This window comes from Lutjanus erythropterus, chromosome 24 (genome assembly GCF_056507025.1).
Source record: "Lutjanus erythropterus isolate fLutEry1 chromosome 24, fLutEry1.hap2, whole genome shotgun sequence".
In the NCBI taxonomy this organism is placed as follows: Eukaryota; Metazoa; Chordata; class Actinopteri; order Lutjaniformes; family Lutjanidae; genus Lutjanus; species Lutjanus erythropterus.
In genome coordinates, this window is record NC_139340.1 from 1,355,140 (window position 1) to 1,380,599 (window position 25,460).

Below are 25,460 nucleotides of genomic sequence, written 5' to 3' on the forward strand. Positions count from 1 at the left end.
CTCTGCTTTTTGCAGATGATGTTGTCCTGTTGGCTCCTTCGAACCAGGACCTTGTACTGGGGTGGTTTGCAGCCGAGTGGGATGAGAATCAGCACCTCCAAGTCCGAGGCCATGGTTCTCGACCGGAAAAAGGTGGTTTGCTCCCTCCGGGTCAGAGGAGAGGCCCTGCCTCAAGTGGGGTAGTTCAAGTATCTTGGGGTCTTGTTTACAAGTGAGGGGAGGATGGAACGCGAGATTGACAGATGGATTGGTGTGGTGGCAGCAGTAATGCGGTCGTTGCGCCAGTCTGTCGTGGGAAAGAAGGAGCTGAGCTGAAAGGCGAATCTCTCGAATTTCCAGTCAATCTACGTTCCTACCCTCACCTATGGTCATGAACTTTGGGTCATGACCGAAAGAACAAGATGTCGGATACAAGCAGCTGAAATGAGTTTCCTCCACAGGGTGGCGGGGCGCTCCCTTAGAGATAGGTTGATGAGCTCTGTCACCCAGGAGGAGCTCGAGGTAGAGCCGCTGCTCCTCCACACAGTGTATCTAAGTAAGCCTACAGGAAGCGGGAAAGGAAAAGTTCCAAAAAGGGGTGGGACTTAAAGGGGTCAGTTACTTCAGTTACCTCCCTTAAACATGGTCATTAATTTCCTGAAATTTTCTAACATTTTTAAGATGTTTCTAATTTGAAATGAAATGACCTGTTGTACTTTGACAGAAATGTGGTCTCTTTCTTCTGACTGAACTTTTCCTCAGATTGCAACAAAGATGTGATCCAAAAGCTGGAGGAGGCCGTGAAGCTACTGAAGGCTAATTGTGACCAACGTTCTTCTCGCTTTAATTAAATTTCTATATGCTCGAGTGTGGAGATACACCTTGTCCTTTGTGAGAATAACATTTTTTCACATTTTCATGACCCGAAACATTTCCCGTGGCTTTAACAGATGCCACACACAAAGTCTTACTGACTGATCCTTGCTTTTTTTTTTTCAGTCTTGAAGAGGACGGCTTGGACCATGACACCTTCCTAAATATGCCTGAACCTCTTTTCCTGATCAATAAACGCTTGTAAAACTGTATAACTTTTCCTTTCAGTACATGAATCTACTGTGCTTCAAATGTTCAAGTTATGATACAGAAGGTGGAGGAAACTCTGTGTAAACATACAATAAAGATGATCATAAGTGGTAAACTTCTCTAAAGATTCATCTGTGTAAAGTTGAACATCATATTTGGTTTCTGGTGTGCCAGAAACTTCTAAATTGAGGGAAGGAGGTCCCCCTGGTGGAGCACAGAGACATTACAGGCAGGTCTGGGTTTGAGTTTAGACTATAGTGCATGAATATACTGACCAAACAAACAATGATCCAGTTATTTCTCTCCACAATATAAAACCAGTGAATACATGCATGCATTAATCCCTCTATAATACATGGTGGTGTATTCTGCAGTCACTGTTTTTTTTTACCTAATCTGGTTTTGTTTGCTGATCCTGTTTTTCACAATACACGTTTTAAAAACGGCCCCGTAATATGGTCACACCCAATGTGTTCTTTAAAAGGCAGGACTCAGGACCACAGCTGCACAGAAGAGCTGCGTCTGCACGTTCTACAGCATCAGTTTGTCTGAAGTAGCTGGAAGAGTTGGCGGTCAAAATGAAGTTTGGTTTGAGGATTTCTTTCCTTCTGCTTCTGGTTGGAACAGTGACAATGAGAAGTAAGAGGACCATGTTAAAGACCTATTGTCAACAGCTGGTACTTTTGATTTTTGCCTGGTGATGGTATGAAATTCAGAGGCTTTATACCAGGGGTATTCAACTAAAATTCAACGAGGTCCAGTTAGAGAAAATTTCCTAAAGCAAAGTTCCGGAACATCATCATGTCTAACTTGTGTTATGAGAGTGATATATACTGAAGTAGTGTAGTAGTTGTATCAACGTCAAACTCATTTTAGTTCAGGGGCCACATACAGACCAATTTGATCTAAAGTGGGCCGGACCAGTAAAATTAAAGCATAATCTATCGATTATTCTGGTGATTAATCAAGTAATCAGATAAGAAATATTGCATGTTCGGCATTTTTTTCTATTACATTGCTTTATTTAAGAACAATGGTAATATACAAAAGAGAAGATATGACAGGTCTATTAAATGAAGAACTATAAATTGCGAAAGTAAAAATACTCAGTAAAGTAACTTGACTTTTAATGTAGATTTACTTTTTCTGTATTTACTTTACTTTTTACTTTTTTACAGTACAAAGGTAAAAGCAAAGGTAGTAATGTCTGCAGAAACCACAAACAGAAGATGGAAATTTTACATAAAAAAATACCAATAAGAATACCATTAAAGTACAACAACAGCAATAAAAATGTTGATTTTTCAAAAAAAGGAAACAATAACATGCAAAACATTTAATTTGTAATTAAATAAAAACACTAATACCACAATGTAAAAATACCTAAGTAAAGAATGTGAGTATTTTTTCCATCACAGCAGGTCAGTGATCAGTGTTTCAGTGAATAGTGTTTTATTTATGGCGGCCCGCCACATTAAAAACATCGACACCACGACATGATTTTCTATTTTTGGAGCTGCGCATCTTTTTCGCTCGTGTCTTTATTTGTACAACTCTCGCGAGATTTGTTTCCGTTATTTCTACTAAAATAATCAAACTCACGCGATCTTTCGCGGGTCTAGGGTTCCCTTCTAGACACGACCCTCTCTGTGTCTCTGTCAAACTACAGACAGCAGACTGTCTGTAAACAGCACGATGTTAAACTCTGCAGTGTTTCACACAAAGACTTTATTTATGTGAACACCCAGGTTTGGTTTGTGACCTTTTTTTGGAATTTTTATTTTTTAATCAGTTCGAGAGGACGACGGTATCAGTGATTGATTAGTGATCAGTCTGCCCTCCTCTCCTCCCTCACCTGTTCACTCTGCTGTGAGAAGATCTGAAAGTTTCTCACAGAGAAACACAGACTCTCCTGTTTTACGTTTAGGTCTCCTTATACAGTTGTTTAATTTTATAAGTGCATCTGGTTGGTGATGATGTCATTAACCATCACGTTAGTTTCTGTTGTAATAAACTCCGTCATTAACAACAGTCTCCTCCACACACATCTTCTCTGCAGTTGGTCTGTGTGTTTCCTGATCAGATAAACCAGCGCCGGAAAGACTAGAAAAGTTGCGCCAGTTAAAATAGAAGCGTCCCGTCAAAATTTAAAATCTATTAATAATTTAGTTAGGGACCCCTGCTTTATACAATTACCCAATAACAGGGGGGTTACATCTGATCAATATATCAACAGAATTATTTACAACTAAGTTTCAACATACTTACTGTACTTAGTTACTCTATATCACAGGAGCCTCCGCTGTAGCACACAAAGGAGGTTCTGGTCTCACCACTGGTAAGAAAGAGGAAAATAAGCAAATAAATGAATAAATACATAATTTTCTTTTATATTGTATGTGTGAGTTGTTGTATTTACACATGTCTGTGTCACAGGAGCCTCTACTGCTGGACTGAGCCCCACTGATGGAGGACATTATGATTATGACACTGGTAATACAGAGGAGTAGAAATAAATAAATGAATGAAGTAAAAAAAAAAAATACACAAATAAGTAAATACTTTTCTTTTATATTTTATGTGTGAGTTGTTGTATTTACACATGTCTGTGTCACAGGAGCCTCTACTGCTGAACTGAGCCCCACCGATGGAGGACAACATGATCATCCCTTTGGTAATAGAGAGGAAAATAAATAAATACATAAATAAATAAATAAATAAATAAATAAATAAATAAATCTGATATCATCTGATAGCAATGTTATTGAATGAATTTGTCTAAAACTTTTTTTTGTTTTACGTTTGAGCAGTATTTTATTCTTTTTATTCATTTAATTTGCTTTCATATCTGTTTTGTCCTTTTATTCCCTTCCATCTTTTATATCTATCTATCTATCTATCTATCTATCTATCTTTTAAAGGTTTCCCTCTATTATGATCTAAACTTGTTCTGTTTTATGATTGGCTTGTCAGTTGTCTCTTAAGCACGTTGAATTACAGTAACCTGTATTTAAAAGTATAGTTTGATTGATTGAGGTTGAGGTGATTGGAGGACATTTGGGCCAAAGAACAAGTGTTTTTATTTTGAGGTGGACCATGTATCTATGTACAGAAACAATGTTTGAGCTCACAACCACATCCTGATCCTGGTGTGAAGAATCATCACACACATTTCTGCCCAAACAAATTCACATTTTTTTCATTTTTGTCTTTAATTTTCATTCAGTCTTCACCAAAATGTGAATATATGTGGACTTGACATGTTTTGACATACTTGTACAACTGCAACCAAATTTACAGAGTAAGAGCATAATATGAATTGTTTGTTCAATGTCCATGTTTCTGTTTCTAATTTGAAATGAAACTACCAGTGTTTTATTTTGAAAGTATTGCAGTCTCTTCCTGTGACCACATAAATGACTCTTGTCTAAACTCGTCCTCAGGTTGGACGCATGAGGAGTTTCTGAAGAAGGTGTTCTCCTTGCTTGCAGAGCTTTTGGATTAATGTGCTGGAGTGTGGAGATGCAGGAAGACATTGGTGAGCAGAAAATTCACATTTTTCCACATGCATGATCCATTTTTTCATAAAACAAAACACTTCCTGTGTCTTCAGCAGATCTGTCCAGCAAACACACGTCTTACTGACTGAACCTTGATTGTGTTTTCAGACATGAAGTGGACGGCTTGGATGATGACACCTTCCTCAGTATGCCTGAACTTCTTTTACTGATCAATAAACATTCATTTAAAAAAAACATGTCCTCTATGTATTGATTCTAACTTCATTCTGTCAGAATATTAATCTACTACACAGAGACAGAGACACTGATGTCAAGCTGAGGAGGAAACTGTGTTTAGATTTTTGGTGTATCCATAAACATCATCATCAAACTTCTGTATAAATTCATCTGTGTGAAGCTGAATATTAAAGCAGATTATTTGGTTAAAGGAAAAGTGTGTAATTTTCAGTGACATTTAGTGGTCAGAATGCAGATTGCAATGAAGTGAATTTCCCCCTATGCCACTGCTCTGTTTTCAAGCGTAAGGACGCCGTCACATAACAAAGACCAGACCAGAGCGGCAGCTTCGCTGGAGGATGAAAAGGAGCGATTTGAAGCTTTCCAAATGAGCCGTGTGTAATGTTTCTAATAAAACTGAAGAAACTGGGTGTCATTTAATGCTTCAAACAGGTCTCACAGCTTGAAATCACCTGTCAGTGTCTGCATTAATTCCTGGCCAATAAACGGCTGTTCTGGACCTCCTCTTGCATTTTTCCATACCAAGGTGCCCCTCATGCAGCCTTTTCAGAATCTCTGGTCTCAGTGACTAATTAAAAATTGCCATCTCTTAAAATGTACTTTTTGAACATAAATTCTCTCTGAGAGATGTAAATGTCTTTGACAGGTTTATATAAAGTACCTGCTTTAAGATGTGTTCTTGTATTGAGAGGATCAAACTGCACATGTGCAACTTATAACGAGAGTATTTTTTAAATGTTTTTTTTAATGTTTTATTAAAAATATACAAAACAAACATGGTGGCAGTAATTCATCACATATCGTGAACAACACAAGGTGACTGCCAGAGGGAACAGCGTACATAGAACCATCAATATAAAAAAAATACATAGTTTTAATCAAGAATAGATGAATAGAAGATCCACAAATCCACCAATCCACATAAAACAGGGATTTGCTCCTGTACAAAATATATTTATTATTCCACAATGTACTATTATGGGGTGAAATGTTGTGTACATATAACAATTTCCAGTATGACAACATTTGTTTATAAAATTCTGACAACAAAATAATAATTTATTTATCAATAGTGTAATCTGCTGTAAGGAGAAATCTCAAGCCTCCAATTTTCAGGGTTCCATTAAGGCAATCAAAGTCAATAATTTTTAGACCTCCATCCTTTGTTTCTTTATCTATGTCACTTCTCTTTATATAATGTGGTTTATTTCTCCAGATGAAGTTTACATTAATTTGGTTGATAGACCAAAAAAAAGTTTTATTTGTTGTAGATTATATAGATTATTTATTTATGTATTGCAAAACTTTATCAATTTTTTATATTTTTCTTGAATGAATGAATGATGAACTGTAAGTGCGATAATAAAAGATGATAATTACATATACCTACTTTATTTATTGCAATTATACACATATAAAAATTTACTTTTATATTAAGTTCTTTCCTGCATTGTCGGTATATTTTCATTACTACTTCAGGTTTTAGTAATGTATATTATCATTACATTGGTCAGCTGTACCTTACAATTTCATACAAAGATTAATCTAAAAAAAACACCACTGACAATAATGACATCAGCAATATAAATTATTTATACAAACAGTCTTGGTCATCCCTGTTAGTCTTGATAATACAAGAAGAAATGCTGTCTGACAATCATAAACTTGCATCTTTTAGTGTTCAAACAGACAAACATTTCTGCAACTTATTCTGTCCTCATCAGAGTTGACTTGGGTAAAGACAGAAGAAGCTGATGAGACATTTGTCTGTTTGAACACTAAAAGTTATGAGGTTATGGAGGTTATCATTGAGCTCCAGCTCTTTCATCCTGTGGTCCTCCCTGAGAAAAACACTGACTCAGCTCTTTGTTGTTGGATGAAATACGGTGACCTCCTGTCTAATTCATTCCCAAATCAGCAGCTGTACTGAGTGTCTGTCCTGTTGAAGACACTGTCAAGATACATTTAGTTAGAAAATTATTTTATTGTTTCAATGCAATGTGGTCAAAATAATAATATTTCACCAAAAGTATGATTTAAAGGGCAGGTTAATATGCTACAATAAAGGCAGAAACATCTAAACTGAGGTGATGCCTCCCCCTGGTGGAACACAGAGTCACTGCAGGAGGGAGGAAAGTGTGAAACTAAATCTGAAGAAAACGTTTAACTTGCCTCCTCCTCATCCAGTTCTTCCTCCTCCTCTTCCTCCTCCTCTGCAACTGTGGGTGCAGTTGAAAAGTTGAAAAGTGGGTGGTGCCAACTCAGCTCTGACAGAACAGTCTGGAGTGCATCAGTAACAACAACAACAACAACAACAACAACAACAACAACAACAGGAACAGCAAAAACAAAAATAGCAACAACCTCCACATCATCATTCCCCTTATCATCTTCATCATCATCCTCCACCTCCTCCTCATCATCATCCTCCACCTCATCATCATTCACTTCTTCATCCTCCACGTCATTGTCTTTCTCTTCATCATCTTCCACATCATCCTCTTCATCTTCTTCCATATCATCTGCCACATCCTCCATCTCATCATCGTCTGTCTCTTCATCCTCCACCTCCTCGTCCTCCTCCTCATCATTATCTTTCACCTAATCATCATCCACATCTTCATCCTCCACCTCCTCGTCATCCTCCTCATCATTATCTTTCACCTAATCATCATCCACATCTTCATCTTCCACCTCCTCATCCACCTCATTGTCCTTCACCCCCTGCCTCATACATGCAGCCCTTCTTACTGCCTCAGTCAGAAGAAGTAGAAGACCTCTGTGGTTTCTCACCTTGCACTCACACACACACCTGATTCAAATACACACTGTGAGACTCAAGGTCATTTGAATCAGGTGTGTTGGAGAAGGGACATACAGTATCTCACAAAAGTGAGTACACCCCTCACATTTCTGCAAATATTTAATTATATCTTTTCATGGGACCACACTGAAGAAATGACACTTTGATACAATGTAAAGTAGTCAGTGTACAACTTGTATAACAGTGTAAATTTACTGTCCCCTCAAAATAACTCAACTCACAGCCATTAATGTCTAAACCACTGGCAACAAAAGTGAGTACACCCCTAGGTGAAAATGTCCAAATTGGACCCAAAGTGTCAATATTTTGTGTGGCCACCATTATTTTCCAGCACTGCCTTAACCCTCTTGGGCGTGGAGTTCACCAGAGCTTCACAGGTTGTTACTGGAATCCTCTTCCACTCCTCCATGATGACATCACTGACCTGGTGGATGTTAGAGACCTTGCGCTCCTCCACCTTCAGTTTGAAGATGCCCCACAGATGCTCAATAGGGTTTAGGTCTGGAGACATGCTTGGCCAGTCCATCACCTTTACCCTCAGCTTCTTTAGCAAGGCAGTGGTCGTCTTGGAGGTGTGTTTGGGGTCGTTATCATGTTGGAATACTGGCCTGCGGCCCAGTTTCCGAAGGGGGGGGGTCATGCTCTGTTTCAGTATGTCACAGTACATGTTGGCATTCATGGTTCCCTCAATGAACTGTAGCTCCCCAGTGCCGGCAGCACTCATGCAGCCCCAGACCATCACACTCCCACCACCATGCTTGACTATAGGCAAGACACACTTGTCTTTGTACTCCTCACCTGGTTGCCGCCATACATGCTTGACACCATCTGAACCACATAAGTTTATCTTGGTCTCATCAGACCACAGGACATGGTTCCAATAATCCATGACCTTAGTCTGCTTGTTTTTAGCAAACTGTTTGCGGGCTTTCATGTGCATCGTCTTTAGAAGAGGCTTCCTTCTGGTACGACAGCCATGCAGACAAATATGATGCAGTGTGTGGGGTATGGTCTTATAGCCTAGGCCATCTTTATATAGAGCAACAATTCTTTTTTTCACATTTTTTTTTCAGTTCTTTGCCGTGAGGTACCATGTTGAACTTCCAGTGACCAGTATGAAAGAGTGTGAGAGCGATGACACCAAATTTAACACACCTGCTCCCCATTCACACCTGAGACCTTGTAACACTAAGAGTCACATGACACTAGGGAGGGAAAATGGCTAACTGGCAAACAATGTATATATTAAAAAAAAAAAAAAAAAAAACTATTCTGGGATTAATGGGCTTTCCGAACAGTTGTTTACGGTCTAGTGAAATGTCACTCCTTCAGGCACGGTGACTCATAATAAGTTGTAACAGGTCATCACCAGCAGGCGGGGTTTGCTGTGCAGTCTGCTCACGAAAGCAGTGTCCACAAATACTCGTCTGGCAAACTGAACACGGAGACAGACACTGGGACAGTTTACACAGTTTAAAAGGGGACAAAAAGTTACAAGAACGGGAAAAAGAAAAGTCGGAGTCAACATGAAGTTCTGTCTGAGGATAGTTTTACTTGTTTTCCTTGTTTCTGGAACATTAACACAAGGTAAGCTTGTTTTGGGAATTATAATCAGTAATTATAGGTTATGTAATGATTACATTAGGGTCATGGTATGTTTTATGCTGGCATTGCCTTTTAAGGAAAGTCTTAAGGCTAAGTTAAATTTTCAAGTCTCCAAAGTTTGTCTGGCGGCCACAGGAGAGCTGTTATCTAACCAAAGACATCTGTATGAGCCTGAGACTTTAACTTTTGTTGCTATAAATCAGCAGCTCTGAGCTCTTATTAGTCATGATTTTCCATCATGTGCTCAGAGTCCAGCTCTGTGTCCACTGAGGATCCACCAGGACACGGTGTGAACAGGACAGATGTGATTAGAGGACATCATGGAGTTGTAATCTAATATATAAACTCAGTCAGACTGAAAAGTCCTTTGATTTCATGTTGAAATAAAAGTTTTTAGTTCAGAGCTTTATCTTACACACAGGCAGCAGTGGAAGAACTATTAAGGTTTTTTACTTCAGTAAAAGTAGCAACACTGTGCTGAAAAAATGCTCTATCAAGTAAATGTCCTGCATTCAAAATCTTTCAGGCTGCAAAGAATTGATAAATCACTTTTTTTGATTAATGACAACAACAATAACAAATGAAAATGGTTTAAAAAAAAACATGTTACCTAAAAAGTTGCTGATTAATTTAATCAACGATTTCCTAAGTAATTGTTGCTCCTCTAAAAATCAGGCAAAATGTGCTCTGTCTTTGTCTCTTTATAATAACTTATAGCATTAGATTATCACAATTGTTGCAGTAAAATGTAAAACAATACATAGTATTTTATATTTGGTCTTATTGACCCTGGATTTTTGAGTCTTATGCCCAGAGGAAGCAGTTTTTTAGGGAATACATAAATTTCAAAATTTAACTTCAACAACACTATTGTGATATTTATTGATTATCTGAAAAAAGAAAAATAAATAATGCTCTCTTTTTTTGGGCACAAATCTGTACAGTACTTGAGTAAATGTACTTGGTTTCTTTATTCAGAGGGCTGCTGTGGGCAGAGTAGATGCAGGCTGTGTGGTTCTTTTTTGTTGGATGAGTTGGGTTATATTAAATTATACATATAGACTTATTCTCAGGATAAGACCCAAAATAAAAACACTGATGTGTCGACACATTAAAGCAAAATTCAAATCACAAATTAAAGGGATAGTCTAAAATGAAAATTCAGTCATCATCTACTCACCCTTATGCTGATTGAAGTTGGGGGTTATTTTGTTAGTTCACAAAACACTGCTGGAGTTTCACAGGAAAACAGTGTTGTACAATCTCCCAGACAGTGGAAGTGAATGGTGACCAGTGTTCCAATGGACAAAAGAACTAAAAAAAAAAAGCCTCCATTCCTCCATTCAATATTTTAAGGTAATAATGAACAAATAATGAACATAAATAATATTGTTCATGTTCAATAAGGGTAAGAGGAAGTTAATTATTGGCTGTAATATAGCTAATATAGCTAAGAAGAGTAGTCTGAAGAAGTATTGTGTGGTGCATTAAGGGGACGCTTTGGTCATTAAAAAAAAACAAAAAAACAAAAAAAACAAACAAAAAAGCTGTATGAGAGAGAGATGACTTAATGATTGAAATGAGGAAAGGTTGATTTACTTTTTTTGAAAAAAAAAAAGGACTCATTTTGTCTTATTTTATTGGTCAATATCTGATTAAAGGGGACACTTTGGTAATTTAAAGGGGACATTTAAAAAATATTAAAAGACACTGTATATGTCTGAGAGGGCATGATATTCCAACTGAATATGTGTTGATGGACTTTTTATCTTTATTAATCGAGTATTCCTTTATTTCAAGCCAGTATTGCAACATTTTCCCTTTCATCTTCGTTGCACACTTAATTTTAGTTGCCATTTGGGGTTTTTATGCACTTTGTAAATACTACGTCATGCTAAGTTCACACTATTGAATTGTACACAAGTGTTCACAGTGTGGTCAGGTTCGAGGAATTTGTTTTCTCTCTGCTAATATTGCTCAGTATTTGTAATGTCAGGGGGAGACACGTTTGCAGTCCATACTATGGCTGGTCGTGGATGTGATATCACCTTTGGGGTGGGGAGGGGCCAGCAGTTGATCAGTCAGTTGTTGACCCACCATTGGCCCCCTCTGCTAGTTCTATGCCATTTACCCAATCAACCCCTAAGCCTACACAAGTCATCTCTGTTGAAGCTCTTGGAGACATGATTACTGATCTGGCCAAACAGATTGGGGAAAACATATCAGCCAACCTCAGCACGATGCACCAGTCCAGTACGGTCCAACCTCAATCTCCTACCAATCAGTCATCCAGCAATGCTAGTTTGTCACAGATGAAGGTCGTTGTGCAGTCTGACAGCAAACCTCCACCTTACTTCAGGTGTGACCATGCTGATACATTCTCAGTTCATGAATGGGAAGACGTGATGAAATGTTACTTGAATAGGGTTAAATGTGACACTCATTCTGAAATGTATGATCTGTCAAGGCTAATAGGCAAAGCTAGCATGTCGTGCACGCTCAGTGTGGAGGCAGAGTCCAAGTTTAGGGCCGCTGGTCTTCTCCCGAGTCCTCAGCCTGTGCCCGATAAGGTGGTCCTAGTTGGCTGCGGTGGCCTTACAACAGAACCCAAATGTATCTATGACCTTGACATTGAGATTTATGGATCCAAGTTTATTGTTCCGACTGTCCTTGATCCAGGGCAGAGTGACGAACTCATCATTGGAAGCAATGTTATCAGGCCCATGATACAGAGGATGAAATCTGATGACAAGTACTGGGAGCTCATCCGTTCCAACACCTCTGAAGGATTTTGTTTTTACTTCTTACTATTAGCTGTCAAAAATAAACGGAGACCGCCTCCAAACATATCTGCAGTTTGGGTCTGTTCATATCAACACAATGCAGACAACACTAGACTCCACTGGTTACATATAAATAACTAAACAAAACTTTGCCATGTTATCAAGCAAACTAAAGTCAACGGAGTGTTACATTGTTTTCTAACTAACTAAAAAGTTAACAAAATATAACATTGTTTGCTAGCTAGCTAAAAGGTTAACAAAATGATGACTGTTGTTTGCAAGTTAACTAATAAGTCAACAAAATTAGCTTTTTTTTTTCCTAGTTGCCTAAAAATGTAACAAAATGTTGCATCATTTCCTAGCTAGCCACAGAGTTAATAAAATGTTACATTGTTTGCTAGCTGCCTAAAAATTAGTTAGCCTAGTTAGTTTACTCATGATGGCTTGGTAGAGAAGTTATAATTTCTTCTTGTTGTCTGAATTAATAGAGCAATATGGCCAAATAATAGAAGAAAATTAAAAGAAAGGAAACAAGAAGAAAAACGAGACGCCTGGCAGTAACTGGCAGGCTGTTGTATTGGATTAACTGAAATGAAAATAAGATGAGATGCGTCATAAAACTGTCCCTTGACTTTTTTTGAGGAATGTGATTGTTTTGCTCAGTCCATCTCAAAAAGGCAGCTATGTTAATTATTTTGGAGTTTTGGTGAAATAAATTTTTAATGTAGGTGTAGAGGAAGTACTAAAGTGAGGTTAGACGAGATTTTTAAATGGAATCTTTCTTCTTTTTAAGTTAGTTTTAAAGTTTATGCAACATAATTTAAAGTTAAACCACGATTTAATCAGGCTTAAACATTAATCTTTGTTGGTGCAAATCTGCCAGCGTGTTCATGTGGCCCAGACCACCTCTAAATGTGGTCCGGATGATCGGATCTAAAAGGTTCTTGGGTGCGGTCACACCTGTACTTCAAACTGTTCATTTGTGATCGGATCACTCAGGAAACATGTTAATAGCAGGTGTGAACAGGTGAAAAAAATCAGTTATTGCATGTTTCATAAACTAATATCAGAATAGCATGTATGCATTAGTATGGTAGGGATATTGTTCATTTTCTCTCTGGTGTTATATGTCATGTGATTTGAATGCTTTTCAGTTTTAGAAATTATTCTAATTTTCTATCTTTTTAGTTAAATGATATGTAAAAGCACTTCAAGACTGAAATGAATAATTTCACTGTAAAAACAGTTAATAATATCCATGTTCAACAATGTACATAGAAGATTACCCTTTCCCTGAAGTAAGGCTTTTATGGGTGTGTTTGTATTTCACAATATTGGCCAGTGTAACGTGAGCCATCTGCTGTGTGTTTTCGGCCTCCTGGGCAAAAAAGAGTTGAGCAGAACAATTCAATAGTTTCAGTAATGACTCATGCTTCAACGCTGCTCAGTGTGTCAGTAAGCGCTGCCATAGGAACCAGCAAAAATACCGTACGACTCACTGCAACACCCAAACACAGAACACGTGTTTCCACTGCAAGGGGAAAACACAGAAAACTACAGAGCATGGCTGCTGGTTGTTGCTATCATGTTGATGGTGTTCCTTATGTCTTACAGACCTCGATCTGGGAGATTTTTTGGATGACGTCGGTGAGTGACCCTCCCTAACTCTAAACCCTAACTCTAACCGAGTGATGGGGCAGAATGATGATGATTCATTAGTGTCTGAATTCTATTTGTCTATTTATAATCTATGTATTACTCACTATCAGACCTATGAACGCTTGGCCGCCACAAGCCAGTTATCCCTGTGGTAACTTTTCGGACACCTCCTGCTTGAAACCCAAAAAGTCAGAAGTTTATTGTTAATTAACTTGTTCAATATAAGCTAACAACTGTAAGCTTCAATGAAGAATTTGAAGAACAAAATCACTTATTAGCTTTTTTCCTGAGCTTTCATTTAACTCTCATGATCCTCCTCAATGGGTGGATTTTGCTCAGATGGAGATAGCTCAGCTGTTGTAACATTATGACCTAAGTATGGAACTTCATTCAATGCTCCAACTTGTTATATTGATCTATCTCCATCATAACGTAGCAAACTCTCTATTTGATGAAGAAGACAGTGAGAAAAGAACTAGTAATCAGACCTTAAATTTATCTTTTGGTCAAATTATTTGAAGGTACTGCGATCTGGAGATAGTGTATGTTGACTCTCATTCCTAGATCAGCAACTCAAATACCAACACTCATTAGTCAAATACACTTCAGGTTGGTGGCTGAGTCAGATACCAAGGCTTTTGGTTGACAGATCAGACCAAATCAAATACCAATGCCAAATCCAATACCAACACTGGATCAAGTACCAAGGCTTTGGGCTGATGGCTTTGTCCAAGTCAGATACCGTTACTTGGTCAATCTGCAAAGCATTGGCTTGGACTGAGTCGAACACTAGTGTTTTGGGTTTGTGGTTTGGACTGAGTCAAATACCAACGCTTTGGCTTGATGGCTTGGACTGAGTTGAACACCGGTGCTTTGGGTTGGTAGCGTGGATTGAGTCAGATATCATTGTTTTGGATTGGTAGCTTGGACCAAGTCAAATACCATTGCTGAGTGAAATATCAACATGTTTGCTTGATGGCTTGAAATGAGTCAAACACAAGTGTTTTGGGTTGATGACTGAATGAGATCCCAGGGTCAATTGGATTTATACCTCAGAGTCAAATACCAATGTTTTGGGTTGGTGACTCAGACAGTGAATCAAGTACCAATGCAGAGACACCAGCTCAGAGTCAAATACCAACACTTTGACTTGGTGGCGCTGACTTAGTCAAGCAGTTGGTTTGGTGATTTGGACTGAATGAAATCCCAACGCAGAGTCAAATACCAATGCTTTAAGTTGCGACCTCAGACTAAGTTAGATATCTATGCTGAGTCAAACACCAGTGCTTTTGTTTGGTCGCTTGGTATGAATCAAATACCAATGCAGAGTAAAGTACCAATGGTTTGCAATGGTTGGTTGCACTGGGTTAAATAGCAACATTTAGTCAAATACCAGTGTTTTGGGTAGATGGCTTGTACCAAGTGAAATCCCCTCAGTGAAATAGCACTTTGATGGCTAGGACAGAGTCAAATATAAACAGTGAGTCAAATAACAATTCTTTGGGTTGGTGATTTGGACAAAGTCAAGTTTCAAAGCAGAGTCAAATGCCAACTTAGAGTTATATTCCAATACTTTGCTTTGTTGGGGCTGACTGAGTCTTGTACAGAATCAAATGCCAAAGATTTGTGTTGGTGATTTGGACCGAGTCAAATACCAATACTTTAAGTTAATGGGTTGGACTGGGTTACATGCCAATGCTATGCAATGAGTCAAATACTATTGTTTTTGGTTAGTGGAATGGTATAAATCAAATACCAATGCCAAGTCAAATACTAATGCATTGAGGTGGTGGTTCAGACTTAGTCAAATACCTACACCGAGACAAAACCAAAACTTTGAATTGACTGAGCCACCAACCCAAAATGTAGGTAACCTGGGAATGAGAGTTCTCCAGATTCACGTCTGGAACCTTTGAGGAGAAATTAATGAGGAACATTAAGGCTCAAGGGGACGTTATGTAGAAATGTTAACTTGTTGTCAGATAGTAACTCTGCTCAATTCTCTTTGTTCCTTAGAACCGACCCCTCCAAAAGCAAAGGTCCCAGAGAAGCCAAAACCTGATACGGGTTTGTATGCTTTTACCTGTTATAAAATAATATTAGAAGAATTATTAAAAACAAACAAACAAACAAACAAACAAACAGACAAGTCAAGCCTATTCGGGGATAGTATTTAAAAAAAAAAAAAAAAACATTTGGAAGTTATACTCATGCTTAACCCATGGCTTGTGTCCTGTTGCCTGATAAGATTTATTTTAGCTCTAACAAAATTTCATTTCTTGAAAGCGCTGATCCCTGAGTGTCCTTTCTGCATAACCCTAAAAGGAAGCTGTGGTCAAAACATTACACAGTCTAGAGATTAGAGAAACACAGTGATAGTGTAACCAGAAATATCTGAACATGTCATCCCTGATTTGTTTCAACATGTTTCTGGCCTGTAAAAACTTTCAGGTGTTACTGTACTTTCACAAGAAGTACCAGCATATAAGTAGTACGTAAACCCAGTAACTGTGGTCTACAACAACCCCACAACACACCATACAGACTGCACCAGTCAGACTGTTACTTGTGTAGTGTCAGCCAGCGTAACACCATGGCCCACATGCTGTCAGGCCAACAAAGCTTCTTGTGGTTATCTGGCTCTGGTTACATGAATGAATCAACAAACTTTGTGGCATTCGGTTTCCTTGTGTTTTTGGTTCTCCCTTGGATGGATTTTTGGTTTTATCCCCCTGCCTGGACTCTGGACTCTCCTGCATTATTTGTAAGCCTTTGCTGGTCTTTTGTTATTCATTAAATTCCTTGGAACTGCTCTGCTCTCTCAGTTGTCTGCATTTGGGTCCTCCACCAGTTGAACCATAACAGATGAGGAAGGACCAGAAACTACCAAAATAAAACAGGAAATAACCAACAAAATCCAAAACCATGACAGTTAGATCATAAACCAAAGTATTGAAAGTAACTTATGAGCTTAATTTTCAATCAATCAATAAATAATAATAATAAATCAATAAATCCCATGTGCAAACCAACAATGAATGTATGCCACTAACAAGTATGTGTTTGTGTATTACAGATGACTCTGGACTTGATTTGTTAGATGTTCTTGGTCCAGGTATGAAGTTTCAGTGTCTGATTTCATGTTTTTATTACTTCAAATCATACTTATTTTTTCCTGATGTCAGTTGACAGCTTGCCAAATAACTCCTCTAAGCCGTGTTTGTCCAGTTATAGCTTAGTAAGTATGCAGGGCAGCGTCCATAGGTCTACATACCATTTCACAGACCCAGGGCAGGGTCTGTGAAATGGTATGGAAATGGTTTTTCCTGAGGGCATTGTTTCTGATGAAAAACAAGCAAGACTTCTTGGATAGTGGAGGAAACTGGCAGCACACACTGCAGTACATTATATCCTTAGACATGTCAAATTCTAGCTACTCAAACTCTTGCTTCCATTTAGTCCTAAATTTCCATTTTTTCCCCTTTCATTTTTTCATTGTCTGCCTTTTGTGTTCCTGGGTCTTCTGTAAAGATTGTGTTAACAGTCTGAGGCTTATTTCTAACTTATGCCCCATTTGGAAGTGGAAACGTTTCAAACAATGCAACTGTCACTGCCCACATACTTCCATGCATCCTTGGCGTAGATGTTAAGTGATACAGCCACTGTGGATTCAAAAGTTGCCTCAGTGGACAAGAAGAAAAGTCAAAAGGTTCTGACAACAAACATGTCAATGCTGCTGGAGGTTGTAATGTATCAATCAAAAGCAGAGGCAGCGTTGTAGATGGTGGTGGTCTGTGCAGCTTTTAAATATATCCCATGTGGATGGAGAATTCTTTTCACTAACTAATTGATGACTGATTGCTTGAGGTACACTGCACCCACAACTATTAGTACTGCTGTGTTTAGTCTGTCTGTAAGCTTTCTGATGATATCTTTGTCCCCTAAATCTAGATCCCCCCAGTAACCCTGACAAATCTGCTGTCAATCCACCACCAAGTGGAGGAGGTAAGTTTTTTATATTTCAGCTTTTGACTTCTTCATTTACATTGTACATGGACATTAAAGGACAAGGCCTGTGATGATGGACTGATTGTTTTTGTTGTTATTTTCTTAAAGGTGGTGGAAGTTTAGGTGACTCGGACTTGTTTGATATTGGTGGTGGGCACTACAAGCCTGATGGAGGTCGCTCAGGGGGAGGAGGTCAGTCAGTCCCACCCTCAACGTTGCTCCATTTTGTTTTCAGTTCCATCTCTGCTCTTTTTATTCTTGTTTTGCCAGCTGCTTGACTGCATTCACACTGCAGGCCTTAAATATACATCGTCTGATTTATTGCAGCATCCCAAAATGACACCCCGGTCACTGTGCTGTTGAAGCTCTGCACTGTTTTGGCCGTCTGTATACAACAAATTAATGTACTTTAGAGACAGGAAGTGAAACACCAGAGGAAAATTTCGTCTGTCACCCCTCCCTCCAACTTTGGAGAAAAAATGAGTAAAACAAAACAAAAGCAGGAGATTTTTAAATGACCTCATGGGTGTTTCAGAGGTTTCTCCTTGATGACACTGTGGAGCAACAAGACTTTAATTTGTTTTTAATGTTGGTATCTTCCTAGATCTCCTCCTCTGCTTTGTTGTGTCTTGTTGTCCTTCACTACCGCTGACTCAGCCAAACTGACAGTCTCTAGAGGATGGCACAACATTTATTGAATGCCATGGCAACGATGACAAATTCTGATCTGACTGTTTATGCATCTACTGTTGGTCACATGCCACTTTTTGATCATTTATTAATGTTGCCTCAAGAGAAGTGAAAATAGTTTGCCAGTAAGGAGATTTGTTAAAGAGCGAAGTGTGCAGAGAGCAGAAGGAGTCGGAGCTCAGGATGATGATGGTGTGGTGTGTGGTATTTGTCTTACCACTGTAAACCACATACAGATTCCCCATAGAAACAAAACTGAGTCACATGACTGAAGACAGTGAAGGCAGTGTGAACACACAATAAAAACTGAAGCATCCTTTGTTTCAGCTGTACTTGTGTACAAAGTGTGGATTTGCTTGGAAGGAGAGGGTGAGGCGAGGGCTTTGCAGTCTGCATCATTTAATATTCACAATTAAACAGATAAACAGATTAAATCCAAAATGTTCTTTTTTTTTAACTTGACCTTCAGAATAAAAGCAGAAGTAGTTTATTTGTAATGTAATGAAAGCAGGGAATAACTGGTTTAAGAAACACTTGACCATCAGCCAATCAGAGCAGTGATGCATTATGCTTTTACAATCAGGATTTGTACAATGTCTAAAATGGTTCTGGTGCGTTCATTCAGCTGATATAACAAGCACATCCAGCATTACATTAGTTAAAAACATTTGTTTAAAGACCTTTGATTCTCTGCTTATTCTAAATACCAGATGAAAGTTGTGGGAGCTTTACTGCACTTCAGAATATCCCCCAAACATGAGCTCAGTGTGTCTGTTCACACAGTTTGTTATTCTGCCACATGACAACAGATTTTTACCATATGGCCCTCGAGGGCCTCTGAAGTCGGGCTGTCTTTGGAGCAGAAATTCTCCCATGTGTGAATACAGTTCTGTGTGACTGTATCACATGTTCATCTGCTTTTTACGTGAGCTTGTTTTGAGAGGAGTTTGATTTTTTTTTGCCTCTATTTGCAACGTCTCCTTCCTTTGCAGCATTTGAGTACTGATTTGGAGGTCGGTTACCGTGGCAACCATATAATCTTTAAAGATTAGAGGCATTTGATCAGCCATATACTGAAGAATATAAACACAGGTGTAGAGCTGCTGGACACTCAACACGTCATTTTTTTTTCTCCAAGTGAGAAAATATCTTACATTATTATTTGCATAATCTGTTTTTTTAAGGTCTTGGTTTAAGGTTTGTATGGACAGAATTTCTAGGCGCAGCCAGGGGCCAGAGGGATTCCGGTTCGGGGACCACAGGATTTCATCTCTGCTTTTTGCAGATGATATTGAACTTTAAAGTTCTAGTATTTTTAGAACCATTTAGAACTCATTAACATGAGTCTCTAATTTCTAATTATTCAAAAGTCAGGCTTAACCTGACCAAAATGGTGGCATCTACATATATGGTTACCTGATGGAACCTCAGTCATCGTCCTCCTCTCTCATTTCCTGTATGTCATATTTGTTTCCCTGAATTGCAAAGGTAGGACCAGCCCGACTCTGCCTCTGATTGGCCTAATATACCCTGATATTCTCACCCAAACCCTACCAAATCTTACTCCTTGTGAGGTTACCTACCCAACCCAAATGACACAAACCAATGAAGGTAATGAATTCTAGCCAATCAGAGACATCTATTTTGAAAAGTAAGTTTAAAAAGTGAAAAAAAAAAGAAAAACGTACGTAAGTAAAACTAGATTTTGAAGATGGTCCTGTAAAAGCAACATATATTCACGTTAAGTTAGCTAATATTAGCAAAACTGTGGCTGACTACTTATCAAACAAATGATTTAGATTAGCTAACTAGATACCTAGTGTTTTGCATTAACTATTGGATGTAACTCGCCAGCAAATAATTGCTGTAGATTAGCTGGCTAGCTAGCATTTTGTGAAGATTAATTAACTTAAAATGTAACTAAAGTGGATTTCACAGCCAGCAACATCTTTTTATCATCTTTTCAAACTGGGTTTCTTTTCAACATAGATGAGTCTAGCACACAGTGTATCTAAGTAAGCCTACAGGAAGCGGGAAAGGAAAAGTTCCAAAAAGGGGTGGGACTTAAAGGGGTCAGTTACTTCAGTTACCTCCCTCTCCTTTTATTAAACATGGTCATTAATTTCCTGAAATATTCTACCATTTTAAAGATGTTTCTAATTTGAAATGAAATGACCTGTTGTACTTTGACAGAAATGTGGTCTCTTTCTTCTGACTGTGAACTTTTCCTCAGATTGCAACAATGATGTGATCCAAAAGCTGGAGGAGGCTGTGAAGCTACTGAAGGCTAATTGTGACCAACGTTCTTCTCGCTTTAATTAAATTTCTATATGCTCGAGTGTGGAGATACACCTTGTCCTTTGTGAGAATAACATTTTTTCACATTTTCATGACCTGAAACATTTCCCGTGGCTTTAACAGATGCCACACACAAAGTCTTACTGACTGATCCTTGCTTTTTTTTTTTTTCAGTCTTGAAGAGGACAGCTTGGACCATGACACCTTCCTAAATATGCCTGAACCTCTTTTCCGGATCACTAAACACTTGTAAAACTTTATAACTTTTCCTTTCAGTATATGAATCTACTGTGCTTCAAATGTTCAAGTTATGATACACAAGGTGAAGGAAACTCTGTGTAAACATACTTCACTTTTGGTGAATCAATAAAGATGATCATAAGTGGTAAACTTGTCTAAAGATTCATCTGTGTAAAGTTGTATATCATATTTGGTTTCTGGTGTGCCAGAAAACTCCCCCTGGTGGAGCACAGAGACATTACAGGCAGATCAAATGGACAATTTCATTACAGTCTGCTTCAGCATGATTTTGAAAACGGGGCTCATTTTGTCAGAACACTACAGACAATTCACACAACCCCACACACAAGTAGTAGAACACCTCAGAGCCTTTGCAAAATGAAACACTTCATTTGACACCATACAATAATTTGTAAAGACTCAATTTTGTCACCACATGGCACACACACACGTTACACATGACTGTGTTCAATCTAAAACACCTATAACATCTTTATTTTTCTTATTGTCTGGGTTTGAGTTTAGACTATAGTGCATGAATATACTGACCAAACAAACAATGATCCAGTTATTTCTCTCCACAATATAAAACCAGTCAATACATGCATGCATTAATCCCTCTATAATACATGGTGGTGTATTCTGCAGTCACTGTTTGTTGTTTTATCTAATCTGGTTTTGTTTGCTGATCCTGTTTTTCCCAATACACGTTTTAAAACGGCCCCGTAATATGGTCACACCCAATGTGTTCTTTAAAAGGCAGGACTCAGGACCACAGCTGCACAGAAGAGCTGCGTCTGCACGTTCTACAGCATCAGTTTGTCTGAAGTAGCTGGAAGAGTTGGCGATCAAAATGAAGTTTGGTTTGAGGATTTCTTTCCTTCTGCTTCTGGTTGGAACAGTGACAATGAGAAGTAAGAGGACCATGTTAAAGACCTATTGTCAAAAGCTGGTACTTTTGATTTTTGCCTGGTGATGGTATGAATATATTATACAATTACCCAATAACGGGTAATTCAACAGAATTATTTACAACTAAGTTTCAACTCACTTACTCTACTTAAGAATTCACTTTAAACAGCTTGCACACAAAACTTTTGATTTGCACTGTAAATAAATTTGAGCTGGTTTAACTTAAAAATGTAAGTTAAATTAATTTATGTTGAATAATTAGTTTAAAGTCTTGTTTTCTGGCAGGTTTGTGATGACAAAATAAAACAATACAAAATAACAGAAAGGCAAACTTATCTACTGGCACTGGGAAAGTAGTCCATTTTTTCTATTTTTAGCAGGTTTACTTGCGCTTAATGGTGTAAAACATAAGATTAGCATGTCAGTTGTTGTCTGAAGACAGCGTTATTGGTCTTTATCTCACAAAATTCCCTGTTTTAGTTGTGATACAGAACTTTGCAACAGTCAGATAGTGGCCAACCCTAGAGCCTGGTTCTGCTTGAGGTTTCTGCTTGTTAAAAGGCAGTTTTTTCTACTACTGTGCCTGAGCGCTTCTTCATGGTGGGAATTGTTGGATCTATGTAAATAATGTTCAAGTGTCCTGAGATACCTTCCGTTATGATTTGGTGCTATACAACCAAACTGACTTGAAATAAAATGGACTTTTCTACTGTTTTGATCAAGAAGTAATAGCATAAAGGCTTTTCTGTTGGGAAACAACCTTCCAGTGACTTATGTTGTCCAAAGCCGCTCAAAGTGTAAGTCAGCGCTCCATAGAAAACATATGTAACATTCTAACACTGAACACATGTTAGTTGTACAGACACAGGCCACAGATTGAAGGAAAGAAATGGACAGTACCAATTACAGTTTATATTAGTCACAACTTTCATGTTTTCATGTCGCTCTAAACTGTTGCTACCAAGGCAGGAATTTCACAGAAGTGCTGACGTAAAATAAACTTTCTTTGACCATGAAGCCTCACTCTACAATTCTGAGATTTACACTGCAGACTGCAGCCTCTGTTATCACTGACAAACAGCAAGATCTGTCTTTGAATGTGTCTGCTATATATGCTGTCTCACTGTGGAAGCCCATTGCTGCCAATGTGGTGAAAAAAAAGATCCTGCAAGTCATGATAATGACAAATTTTGTCAAAATAATAAGAAACTTTGTCAAAATAATGACTTAATATCTAAATAATGAGAAACTGCAATGCATGTCCTGCTGTATACAATGCATGCATGACCCTTTTATTGAGACCAACATCAGGTCTGAGCAGGAGTATAAAGATAAACTATTTTTTTTCCAACCATAAATCCCCAAATCTTTCACAACATTGTGAAACTAAATGTTGCCTGTTGCAGTTGAAGCAGGGAGTGGATCTTTATGTAAATGGGTGTTAATCTCATGTTTTAAAATGTTATTTAATGTCTGTCTCAAGGAAAGCTCAGAATTAGGAAATTACATTTATTATGACACTGGTAATACAGAGTTAAATGAATAAAAACATTAATACATAAACACATACATACTTAAATAAATGTCTTTTATATTCTGTATTCTATATGTGAGTTCCTCTATTTATGCACCTCTATATTACAGGAGCCTCCGCTGTAGCACCCGTAGGAGAATCTGGTCTCATCACTGGTAAGAAATAAGCAAATAAATGAATAAATACATAATTTTATATTGTATGTGTGAGTTGTTGTATTTACACATGTCTGTGTCACAGGAGCCTCTACTGCTGGACTGATAACTAAGGGAGGACATCATGAATTTGGTAATACAGAGGAAAATAAATAAAGAAATAAAAAAAGAAATCTGATATCATCTGATAGCAATGTTATTGAATGAATTTGTCTAAAAATTATAAAGTTTTACAATGTTTGAGCAGTATTTTCCCCTTTTTGAAACCAGGAAGTGAGACAAGGGCCCTGTAGGGACCCTATAGCTGACCCTATTTATGCCTGATTAAATCAGGTTTTTGTAAAAATCTGATAGTGGATATCTGGGACACAATTTTAAAGAGCCTACATTTTCATACATACATTTTAAAACAAAGATGATTATAATAGCCCATGTTTATACCTCTGTTATCAGTAGGTATTGTGTTGTGAAGTTGTGAATTCTCGTGTGAGACAAGCTGTTTCCAGTCAGTTTAGAAATTAAAACAATGAAAGCAAACCAAAACTTTTCAGAAATCACACATATTTCATACAAATAAATCCATAAAGAATACCATTTCACCCCCAAAACTAGACTTAGAGTTTTGGTTGATTTGTCCCAATTCTTAAGAATGGGTAATATATTTTATTCTTTTTATTCGTTTCATTTGCTTTCATATCTGTTTTGTCCTTTTATTCCCTTCCATCTTTTATATCTATCTATCTGTCTTTTAAAGGTTTCCCTCTATTATGATCTAAACTTGTTCTGTTTTATGATTGGCTTGTCAGTTGTCTCTTAAGCACGTTGAATTACAGTAACCTGTATTTAAAAGTATAGTTTGATTGATTGAGGTTGAGGTGATTGGAGGACATTTGGGCCAAAGAACAAGTGATTTTATTTTGAGGTGGACCATGTATCTATGTACAGAAACAATGTTTGAGCTCACAACCACATCCTGATCCTGGTGTGAAGAATCATCACACACATTTCTGCCCAAACAAATTCACATTTTTTTCATTTTTGTCTCTAATTTTCATTCAGTCTTCACCAAAATGTGCATATATGTGGACTTGACATGTTTTGACATACTTGTACAACTGCAACCAAATTTACAGAGTAAGAGCAGAATATGACTTGTTTGTTCAATGTCCATGTTTCTGTTTCTAATTTGAAATGAAACTACCAGTGTTTTGAAAGTATTGCAGTCTCTTCCTGTGACCACATAAATGACTCTTGTCTAAACTCGTCCTCAGGTTGGACGACTGAGGAGTTTCTGAAGAAGGTGTTCTCCTTGCTTGTAGACCTTTTGGATTAATGTGCTGGAGTGTGGAGATGCAGGAAGACATTGGTGAGCAGAAAATTCACATTATTCCACATGCATGATCCATTTTTTCATAAAACAAAACACTTCCTGTGTCTTCAGCAGATCTGTCCAGCAAACACATGTCTTACTGACTGAACCTTGATTGTGTTTTCAGACATGAAGTGGACGGCTTGGATGATGACACCTTCCTCAGTATGCCTGAACTTCTTTTACTGATCAATAAACATTCATTAAAAAAAAAAACATGTCCTCTATGTATTGATTCTAACTTCATTCTGTCAGAATATTAATCTACTACACAGAGACAGAGACACTGATGTCAAGCTGAGGAGGAAACTGTGTTTAGATTTTTGGTGTATCCATAAACATCATCATCAAACTTCTGTATAAATTCATCTGTGTGAAGCTGAATATTAAAGCAGATTATTTGGTTAAAGGAAAAGTGTGTAATTTTCAGTGACATCTAGTGGTCAGAATGCAGATTGCAATGAAGTGAATTTCCCCCTATGCCACTGCTCTGTTTTCAAGCGTAAGGACGCCGTCACATAACAAAGACCAGACCAGAGCGGCAGCTTCGCTGGAGGATGAAA

General features: G+C 37.9%; 1 long non-coding RNA gene across 1 annotated transcript in view; it reads left to right on the forward strand.

Annotated features, from left to right (window-relative positions):
* Window positions 1-9,096: 9,096 nt before the first annotated feature.
* LOC146304480 (uncharacterized) overlaps window positions 9,097-25,460 on the forward strand; it is a 31,277-nt gene continuing 14,913 nt past the window's right edge. Inside the window, exon 1 of the long non-coding RNA XR_014769261.1 lies at window positions 9,097-9,231. This is a non-coding gene — a long non-coding RNA (uncharacterized LOC146304480). The remainder of the gene's footprint in view (window positions 9,232-25,460) is intronic.